Here is an 11021-nt window from a genome sequence, read left to right as displayed (position 1 = left end):
GACATGCAAGTACCTCGTGTTTGTTCACAAGTTTGGTGGAAAGATATACGAGAGATATGGGCTTAGAGGAGACGATCTCTTGCAGAGGAAACCAATAAAATGAAAGAAGCATGGGCGAAGGTCTCTGTCTAACAAAATAAGATATGGTTCCTCGTTTCTCTTCTTTGTCTCATGTGTAAGAGGGAATAAGTTCTTCTTTCAGCAACCCTTTATATAAGGAATCTTGGAAGAGAGTGCGGAAGCAGGTGGCCCAAATCGCAAAAGAATGGAGGAACCAATATTGGGAGAATTTGAGGAATGAAAAGGTTGAGAGAGAACTTCAGTGTAACTTGCTGAAGATAAGGAAAAGAAATGAAAGGAGAAAGAAGAAATACGAGCAGAGACAGAAAGAAGGTCAAAACAAGAAGATGAAAGTCAACGCAGGGGAAAGAAAAAGAGATGCGTCAGTAGCACATTCTTAGTAGCCGTTTGGTGTCGATGCACCGTTAGTCCATTCCATTACTGTGTTGGGCCATTGGGTAGATCGATCAGAGCAGTTTATGAGGCCAACACGTGTCTACCGAAAGTATGCAAAAGAAAGAGATGCGGCTTTCAGGATATTCCTTTGCTGCACTCGTTCTGGTTATTACCCTGCTATCCCTCCCTTTACAGATCATATCCTTAGCAACCTGGTTGATGACGAACAAGATCCAGAAATTGATGATGATGTTCCATTTCATTTAGGGAGTATAATGTTCCTTCTCTTATTTCCTTTTATGCTCCCAAAATTCATTTTATTTTGCTTTGTTTTAATTTCTTTTATATGCAGTTAGGTAAGTTGTTGGGTTAGTTTTCTTTTGGTTTTGCTGGAATCTATTTTGTATGGCTGACATTATTTGTAAATGGTTTGAAGATGTTGTTTTGTTTGTTGTGCAAAGTAGCTTTTCTCTTCTTCTTCAATCGCGTGAGAACCGACCCCTTTCTCTCTGCCTCTTTCCTTCACCATTTGTGACCGACTATATCCGACCGCTGGAAGAAGACGCCGCCTGTAGACCACACCTGCCACGCCCACCATCGTGACCACTCAGAATCATAAAGCCTTCATCCAAGTCGTCGGACTTCCGCGACACAGCCTAGTCGTCTGCATGTCTCAGCCCAGCCATCTAGCGTCACGTCGCATCCTCAAGTCGCCGCCGCTCCCCCAACCTTGTTTGCTGCCGTAAGTCGCCACCAGCATTAGAGGTTGCTAGAATTTTGGGATTTTGGGTAAGATTGTGATTTGTGAGGATTTCTTACTTTTGAATGCCATTCAATTTTGGCTCTGATTTGTTGTTACCCTTTATATTTCAGGTTTTCAATCGAAGTTTTCGTGGGAGCACCCAGCAGCATAAGGACCCGAGTGTTGACTTTTGGTGAGTCTTGGTTCTTTTTCTTTAAGGATTTTTGTTTATTAATGGATAGTTGGCCAAACTTTTGGTTAAATCTTGATTGGGGAGGATTAATTTGGGTTTTGAAAGAGGTTTGGAGCTGCTATTCAAACTTTATCAAAAGCATTTTGATACATTTTGGTAAATATGTTAAGCCTTGGAACCCTTGATTTAAATATGGTATGTTGGAATTTGAGGCTCTAACCACTGTTATTGTATTTGCTTAGATTGGAACTTTTGTTCGAGTGTTTGGAAGTGAATTTGAATCTAACCACACTTTAGGTAAGTTGTTTGGGCATGTTTTGATTAATTACGATGATTAAAATTAGGCCCTATATTAGAATTTAAAGTTGGCTAATGTTTAGGGATTGATTCAATAATTTTTCTCAAGATAAAAAGGACTTTGGATTGCTATTTTATTTAGGCTTAAATCTAAGGTAAGTGATTTACTACTGGTTTGTCATCGAACCCCAAGTTGATGTTAAGATTGTGAGTACACTAAAAGCATGCTTCTATTGTGATGGAATATTTTTCCATGATTGACTCATAGATGATTGTTGAGGCTGTTCTAGAAACTCATGAGATATGTTACTGTCTGTTGCATGTAGACTGATGGTGATTGTTAGCACTCCTATCAGACTGTGTTCATCCCCTGAGTATGTTTCGGCATCCTTATGGGATCAACACTTAAGATTATGTTATTGTGTCTCTATGAAAGCGTGCCTTCAGGTTTGCCCCTTATGCCTATACCTATGCCTATGTTCAGGATGCACATCTTTGTCTTGATAGGAAAGCTAACATGTACACTTAGTGAGTCTAGTAGTGGATCGATCACTTACTGGGTATTTCTATACTCACTCTATTATCTACATTTTTTTCAGGTGACGGAAAGGACAAAACGGTGAATGACAAGAAGAATCCTATTGGGGTTGATGCCCTAAATCTCCTAGGGTCCTATAGTTTGTAAATATTATTGAACAAACTCATTGTGTATTTAATAAAAAAATATGATATTTTATTCAAGCTCATTATTTATTTAATAAAATATGTTATATTTTAGTTGCATTAACCACAAACTAATAAACTAACATCCAAGGTTATTTTTGTAACTTAAACATGTATGTAGAGACATACAAGTGGATCATGTTTAAGTGATAACCTAAATGGTCTGTAGTAGATGGATAAGGTTGGGTACCTTATCTTGGTAACACTACGAGTATGGCCCGCTTTGTAGGTGTTACAATTATTGTAAAGTGTTACAAATGATATGATCTTGATTATTCATGTATAGACATGTGAGCGGGGATATTCTATACAAAAAGAGTTTGTATAAGATTGGACCATGAAATGTTTAGTCGCATTATATAACGCCGTTCATAATAGAGACTTACATTTCACCAGAATGATCATAGGTAACATGACCTGAATCCTGAATGAGTTGTGAACTCCTGCCTATGAGGGCGGTCCTTTGATTTGTATGGGTGAGAGTGGCCAGAACGCTGACTCAACAAACCTATCATTTTGGGGATTCGTCTGATTGGGGAGCTGGAAACATAGCTTCACAAGAAGAAATTCACTCATTCCCCAAGGTTGGGGTAAGTAGATAAATTGTTCCATTAGGGGCTGATTCCGGGTCTTGAACAATGTGGCGCTACACCCTCTCCTGGCCCGAGAGGGGTTTAGTCATAGTTGAACTATGATCTATTGTTCATTAGAGGGATCAATAGTACTTGAGGAGTTAGATAATTTTGGCCTATCTGTACTTACAAGAAATTTGTGAAGGGTCATCGTACTATTGACTAGTTATATCCAATGGACACAAAAATATATCTGTAGTGCGAAGAGTGTAACTGTCGGTCTTTAGTGGAGTGCCCGATAGTTAACGGATGGTGAATAATTTAATTAAATAATTTAATTAATTACTCATGTACCATTGGGGCTTCAAACTATTGGTCCATGAGGTCCCCTTGATAGCTCAATAGGATTAACTGAGAATTAGCTTTTGGATTAACTTGAATTGTTCAAATTAATAGAGTGATTTAATTATATATGATATAATTAAGTTGTTTTAACTATATGTGATACATTATAGTTTAGTGAGAGGAAATAAATATTTGAATATGATTCAATATTATTCTATAAATAGGATTCATAGCTATTAAATTTAATATAAATGTGATTTATATTAAATACCATATTAAAGAGAAAAGAAACTATATCTATATGTGATACAATATTAAATCTATAGGTTATATGTTATATGTGATATAACATATTAATATATATATATATATACATATACATGTGTATATATGTATACATATACATGTGTATATATATACATATATATATATATATACATGTAAATGTACGTGGGTGGTTGTGGTATTTGGTTCTTTGAAAGACAAGAGAGAGTCTCCTTCTTCCAATAATCTGATTATCGAGATTGATAGTGAGAAAAGAGACAGAAGAGTTTTGTGTTTTGAAATTGTTGCTGAACAATTTGCAAATCTCCTTTATCCTCTCAACCTAAGTTTCCCTCAATGTAAAATAGCTAGAGCCCACCACTCCTGGGTTCTAAGTTTGAGAATACCGAGGAAGTCTTTGTGGTCGTGTTCTTTCTTATTTGAAGTTTTTTTTGAAGAAAGTCTTCAAGGGGTTCGTGTCTTGTTTGAGGGAATCTTAAAGAAAGGTCTTCAAAGGTAAGGTTTTTAAAACCTTTTGAGAGCATGCTGTAATTTATATATAAATGCATATCTTGTTTCTTGTTTTACTATAAATCTCACATTCAACGAAAAATGGAGGAATTTGGGTCGATCTTGCTTCTGCTTACAGTTTCCTTCAGAATGAGTTCCTTCAAATCCATGACTAGGCCTTGGGACTTGTCAAACGCTTCCGCCTATGATTTATTTTTCTCATGTTATTTTAATTTAGAAGTTAAACATTTAAATTTTTGAATGAGTAATACGAATATTTATTTAATTTATTCTTAATTTAAGTTAGGGGGTACTCTGATCAGAGATTTTATAATAAAATTTATTTTATTCTTTTGGATTTAGTCAAATTATGTGAAAATGTCGTTTTGAGATTTATGCATGCATATAGTAGTGGTTTGATTCTCATTCTAGAAAGTCGGGTCGTTACAACTTCACTCGTTCCACGTCTCCTCCAACCCGACAATCTAACCCAACACACCCAAACTTAAAGGGTTGGGTTGGAGACCCTATTTGGGTAGCCAATTCGACCAACCCGAAAATTTGAATTAGTCTAAAAAAATTTTCTAACTCAATCCAATTCAATCCGTGGACACTCGGCCTATTCTTTACGAATATAACAAGGCTTCACAATCATGACTTTACAGAATAAACCTACCCTCTTGAAAGCCTGTCTCAACACAAGCGCTTTGCTTGCTTTGATTGAATGTCAGTATTTCTGTCTTTGCCCAACTTTATGGTGGGGTAAAGTTTCAAGCCCTACCTTATTCTTATTTGGGTAGATTTAATTATGTTAGAGTTGTAGATTTAATTATGTTAGAGTTGTTCCAACTTATTATAATTTTATTTAAAATTTGTTGAGAAAATAATGTATGAATAACACTAATAAATTGATTACATCTCAATTTGAAACAATCGTCAAATACAATCAATTAAGTTATTACATGATTAAATTAAAACACAACTCATCAAATGGAAGAAACTACAAATTTAACATATGTAATTTAAAGGGCATGTTTGGAATACATTTTTAAATGTTTAATTTAAAAAATAAGACATTTTGGAAAAAAATTTAAGTGTAAGGACCATTCCCTTCCTAATTTGTATAATTCTTAAAATTACCCAAACACCCCAAAGTCATCTACTTGTCATGGCTATAATTGCCATCCATCGGCCAACTCCGGCTACTGCCACCGTCGCCACCCTCCCGACTACCGCCACCAACGACCATTTAATCTACCATTGTCTCCGATCATTTTTAATGACCATTATTTTAATTTCTTTGTTAATAGTATTTTATAGTTATCTTTTATAGTAATTTTATATTAATAAAAAATACTTTTTGTATATGCAGCAACCAAACAAATTTATATATAAAAACAAAAAGTTACCAAAAACCTGAGTATTTTTTTTTATTTTAAACACTTTTCAAAAGTGTTTAAATGAAAAATGAATTTTTGAAAATCATTATTTTTTCTAAGCCAATTCATACATGTCCAAAATTTATAAATGAAACATTACCCATTTTGATGTTTCAATCCTGTTTGAATATTATGAAATTAAACAACAATTGGTGGCTGAATCCATGAATATATCACTTCCTTTAACAATATAACTCGAAATAAAAAATATTTTGTTTCAAATCGTATTAAAGTGGAAAAAATATTCACTTTAGATAATTGTTTTAAATAGTTAAATTATTGAAAATATTTTTAAATATAGTAAAATATGTGGTAGACAGTGACATTATATGTGGTAGACAGTGACATTCTTCTATATTTATAAATAAGTTGTTAATTTTCATATATTTGAAAAAAAAAACTACATAATTATTAGTTTAAGACTTTAAGGAACGATTGGTTTCACATATTTAGTCATAGAACTTCGGACAAAAACCTTAATATTTTTATTTGTTTCACATAATTTCATTTTTTAAAACTCAATAATTTTATCTAAGAAGCTCTAGAACTCATCTTATGTGGTTTTTCTAATATTCTCCGATACATGTGAGATTATTATAACGGAAAAATGATAGCATAATTAATTAATAAAGGAATATCAATTAATCATTACTATTAATTTTAATTAATTATTAAATATAGAAAAATTCTTATAAATAGAAAAATTTCAAAAATATTTACACTTTATAACAAAAAGTTACAAAACTACTTTGTACTTTCAAATATTTTTTATATTTAAAAAGGCCCCAATATAGGAAAATTCTTATAATATATTCGTAATAAATTTCAACGAATACATTTACAAATGTTATCTTAGTTATCTAATATAAAATTTTACTATTAATTAGTAACATCCTAATTAATTTACATTAATCTAAATTTTGTAGTAATAAAATTTTAATTAAGTTTAATTAATGTTTAGTATAAATAAGTGATTAAATAATTAGTTAATGTGACCATATATTAAATAATGTTAAATTTAATTTATGACTACATTAATATTTTTCTTACATTTATGATTTTGATTTCTATATACAGAATCTATAAATGGAACGTATATATTAATTACCTTGTATATCTAAACTTTGACATTAATTATTCTAAACATTTTAAACTCAGATATTTAAATCTCATATATTTAATATTGTGAATAATACTTTTTTGGTCCTTATGTTTTGGCTCTAGTTTCTATTTGGTTTATATGTTTTAAGATGTTACACATTTAGTCCCTAAATTTCAAAATATTACAAATTTACTCTTAATATTTGAGTTTTGTTTCAATTTGGTCCTTGAGTTTCAAGATTTTACATTTTTAACCTTATTTTTTCATTAAATACCCATTTTCAATCATTGACTTTAATTTCAATCAATTAATTAAAAAAAATTACGAAGTAAAGTTTTAAATTTAATTTTATAAATGATAAAAATAGTGAAACTTAATTAATTATAATTATTTTAACTATTTTTAATTTATTAACATAAATTAACTATAAAAACGAAAAATGATTATTTAGTGAGAAATCAAGTTTAAAAATGCAAATCTTGCAATATCTAGACTAAATTGAAGTAAAACTCAAATGTCAAAGGTAAGATTGTACTTACCATTTTGTAACTTAAAAACTAAATTGAAACCAAACTCAAAATTTAAGAATTAATTGCGTAACATTTTGAAATATAAGGAATAAATAGAAACTAAACCTAAAATTTAAAGACTAAAAAAATACCTTTTCTTTTGATATTCATACCTATAAAATAATATATGCGATCTAGAAATGTTCTAAGTTATACAACCTAATTCGACTAGTATAAACTTATTATTATTATTATTATTATTATTATTATTATTTTCATTTAAATGATAGTGGGATTTAATAGATCAAAACGACCTCACTTCGCATCAACAACATCCATTTTTTCTCTTTCTCGTCGACCATTTGAAATCATGTTGACAAATTTAGGCCTTTTTGGGATTTCTTTGGCGATTAGAAAATGCGAATATATGAAAATGTTTAACAAATTAACCATCTATATTGTTATGTAAAACAAATTATTTATTAATCTAATCAGAATCACTTTTAAATTTGTTCAAACGTTAAAAAATTATTAGATACAATTTTTTGATTTGGTATCTTATTTTTATAAGTCTTAAATTTATCATTTCATATGAATTTATTTTCTCACATCCCTTCTAAATTTTAATAGGGTCGATTTCTTGTAACAATTATTTCTAAAAACTTTTATATAAAAAAATTAGATACTATTCAACTCATATATATTTTCAAATAAATAAATTATAATGAATTATAAATTAAATATGAATATAATTTAAAAAATAGTTGAAATGATAATCTATTTTAGTTCACATAACTAAGACCCAATTTGGTAACCATTTGGTTTTTATTTATTTATTTATTTTTAAATTAAACTTATTTCATCTACATTTCTTTAATTGATTTATATCATTCTTAAATAGAATGGTTTAATTCTTAGCTAAATTCCAAAAACAAAACAACTTTTTGAAAGTTACTTCTTTTAGTTCTCAAAAGCTGACTTGGTTTTTTAAACTAATGATAAAAAGTAGATAACAAAGAAAGAAATTTTGAGGTAGAAATAGTGTTAATAGGGTTAATTTTCAAAAACAAAAACAAAAAACAAAATGGTTACTAAACGGACCTAAATTACTCAAACTTAATATTAATTTACTAAACATCGCAACTAATTTTTCTAATTTAAAATTAAAATTTACCAAACACTATTTTTCCTCACAACATACATTTCTAAAAGCATAGCTACCAATAATGATTCTAAATAATACAATATCTCAAACTAAGCCTAATCAAAATTAACTGCCAAATCATTACTACATTTAAGGGATTAGAGATTAAACTATTAATTTTCTAAATTTAATAACCAAATAGAAACCTACTTTTGGCGGTGTTAGGTGGGTCAGAAAGCCATTTGGAAAAAATAGTATTTGATAAATTTAAATCCGTTAAAATCACTTTTAAAATTGTGTTAATTTTATGTTTACTTTAAAAATAGCAATCCTCCTAAAATCAAGTAGAATTTTAATAATATTTAGTTTTCAATTCATACTTCAAAAAGAATATTTATTTTATATATTTATCTATTTTTTACCTAATCAAATCTATTTTTTTATTTTTCATGAATTAAATGCATCATTAAAAAAGTATACCATATTGATTTTTTTAAAAACAAATAAAGCTATTTTCTTTAATATTTAAAAATTAGTCTATAACTAACAAAATTTATCCTACTAAATAATTATTTAAAACTTTAGATTACAAAAAAAAATTAAAAATTTTATCATTAGTCTATTTTAGTTATTATATCTAAAATAAGACGTTTTTGTATTTATTTACCAAACACTAACTTACCTTTTCAAGTTTAAGCTGAAATTTACCAAACACTATTTTACTTTTTTACATAGTTGATTTTTCTAAAAGCAAATCTGCCAACAATTATTTATAAAACTACTGCAATCCCAAACGAAACCTAACTCATATAACAAAAATCTATCTTCTCCAAAATTAAAACAAGCAAGCGCCCGACATAATAGACATGAAAAAAATCAGCAACATGAAAAGGAATCCTATCACCTTTTCTTTTGTCAAAGTTTCTAGTACCTTAGATTATTAAAGTTGCATGGACTGAAATAAAAGGTTTCAATTTTTTTTTCTAAATAATTAAGTATAAATTTTGAATGGTTGGAAAATAAAATAATAAAGCAGTGAAGCAAGATGCATGGGAATTCTAAAGACAAATAAATTAACAACTAAAATTTAATAAAAAAAATTAAGGGTTTGAGAAAGACTGTGATTTTGGATTGAAACACGGTAGTCGGTATTGAACGTCCTTTTTAGAGAAGATGTGCCCCAATTTGCACTAAGTATTTCGACACTCCACTTCAAGGATACAACACAATTCAAAAAAAGTTTGTGTGCAGCTAAACAATCTTACGAATTTATTTGGACTCGTGGCTCACAAAAGACCTTTTTGAATCAATAGTTTTTGTAAACCCTAATTTCTGTATGTCTGTATTTCTGTATATCTATCTGAAGAAAGAGGACAATTAAAGCGCGCAGAAAGCTCTAATCACTCCCACGTAATTGTAAAAGTTTTCATAAAAATGGGAGAGGAAAAGAGACTTATTCTCCCCATTAACCAACGGTCTAATATGAAAGCCAATAATTAAGATAAATATAAGGTGGAATAAAATAAATAAAATCCTTTAAATTATCCAACATGCCAAAACTATATTTTAAATGAATAAAATAAAATTTTCGTCGAGTTTAATATTCATTTGGTTCTTAAGTTTCAAAATGTTACGACTTTACCTTTGAAATTTACATTTTATTTCACTACGTTAATATATATTAACTAATTTAAAATAATTATGAAGTAAAATTTTATTTTCATTTTTAATTTTGATGAAAAATAATGAAACTTAATTAATTATAATTCGAATCCTTTTAAATTAATTAATAGACATTAACATTAAGGACAAAAAGTAAGTATTTAATAAAAAAAATAAAGGTTAAAGTATAAATCTTGAAACTTAAAAAACAAATTGAAATAATACTTAAATTCCAAGAGTAAAATTGTAACATTTTAAAATATGAAGACTAGATTGTAACAAAACTCAAAACTAAAGAATTAAATGTGTAACATTTTGAAATTTAGGAGCCAAACGAAAATTAATCCAAAACATAGGAATCAAATAGTTTTTTTTCCCCTTTTTTTAATCCTATACTATATTTCTTTCCTCCAATCATCCTTTGATAGGGTGTTGGTAGATTGGATTGGGTTGGATTGAAGTACTTTTTAGATCTAACCTAATTGTTCAAGTTGTAAATTCCCAAACAGTCCTTATTAAATAATGAACCAACCTAACCCTGAAAATTTTGAGTTGAGTTGGTTTGAGTTACTCGGGTTATTTAAAATGTTGTTTTAAAAATAAGCAACATGTTAAAATGTAAAAGAATTTGGTTAATTATCTTCACTTATCGAAATAAGATTAGCAAATTAATTTTAAATATATTACGAAACATTTATTTCTAGTGTTAAAAAAAACTATTTTAAATCGTTGGTGAATAATAAATAATCTAAAAAAATCATGTAATTAAGTGAAAATAAAATAAATATAAGTATATATAATTGTATTGGAAGTGAAAAAAACATACCTTTTATTATTAATAATGAGTTCGGGTTGACTCGGGTTGACTTGGATTATTTTTTGTGAATCCATGAACCAATCCAACCCATAAAATTTTCATTTATTTGAACCCAAACCAACACATGAATTGATAACCCAATCCAAATCGTATAGACTGAGTTGAGTTGATCGAATTTTTCGGGTCGTTGGATTTTTTGAACACCCCTGTCCTTTGATATGACTATGAGTGCCCACCAACACAATG

General features: G+C 29.1%; 1 long non-coding RNA gene across 3 annotated transcripts; it reads left to right on the top strand.

Moving 5' to 3' along the window:
* Positions 1-237: 237 nt before the first annotated feature.
* Positions 238-2468, top strand: LOC120071596 (uncharacterized). Of its 3 annotated transcripts, XR_016527792.1 has the most exons (5): positions 944-1245; positions 1330-1391; positions 1634-1688; positions 2015-2135; positions 2288-2468. It is a non-coding gene; the product is annotated as an uncharacterized LOC120071596 (long non-coding RNA). The 3 variants fall into 3 exon arrangements; XR_005480296.2 differs by lacking the exon at positions 1634-1688 and having other exon boundaries at positions 568-1245; XR_016527791.1 differs by lacking the exons at positions 1634-1688; positions 2015-2135 and having other exon boundaries at positions 238-1245.
* The last annotated feature ends 8553 nt before the right edge of the window (positions 2469-11021 follow it).

The sequence above is a fragment of the Benincasa hispida genome, chromosome 2, assembly GCF_027475165.1.
Source record: "Benincasa hispida cultivar pf3 chromosome 2, pf3_genome.v1.1, whole genome shotgun sequence".
Classification (NCBI taxonomy): Eukaryota; Viridiplantae; Streptophyta; class Magnoliopsida; order Cucurbitales; family Cucurbitaceae; genus Benincasa; species Benincasa hispida.
This window is presented reverse-complemented; position numbering and strand designations above follow the sequence as displayed.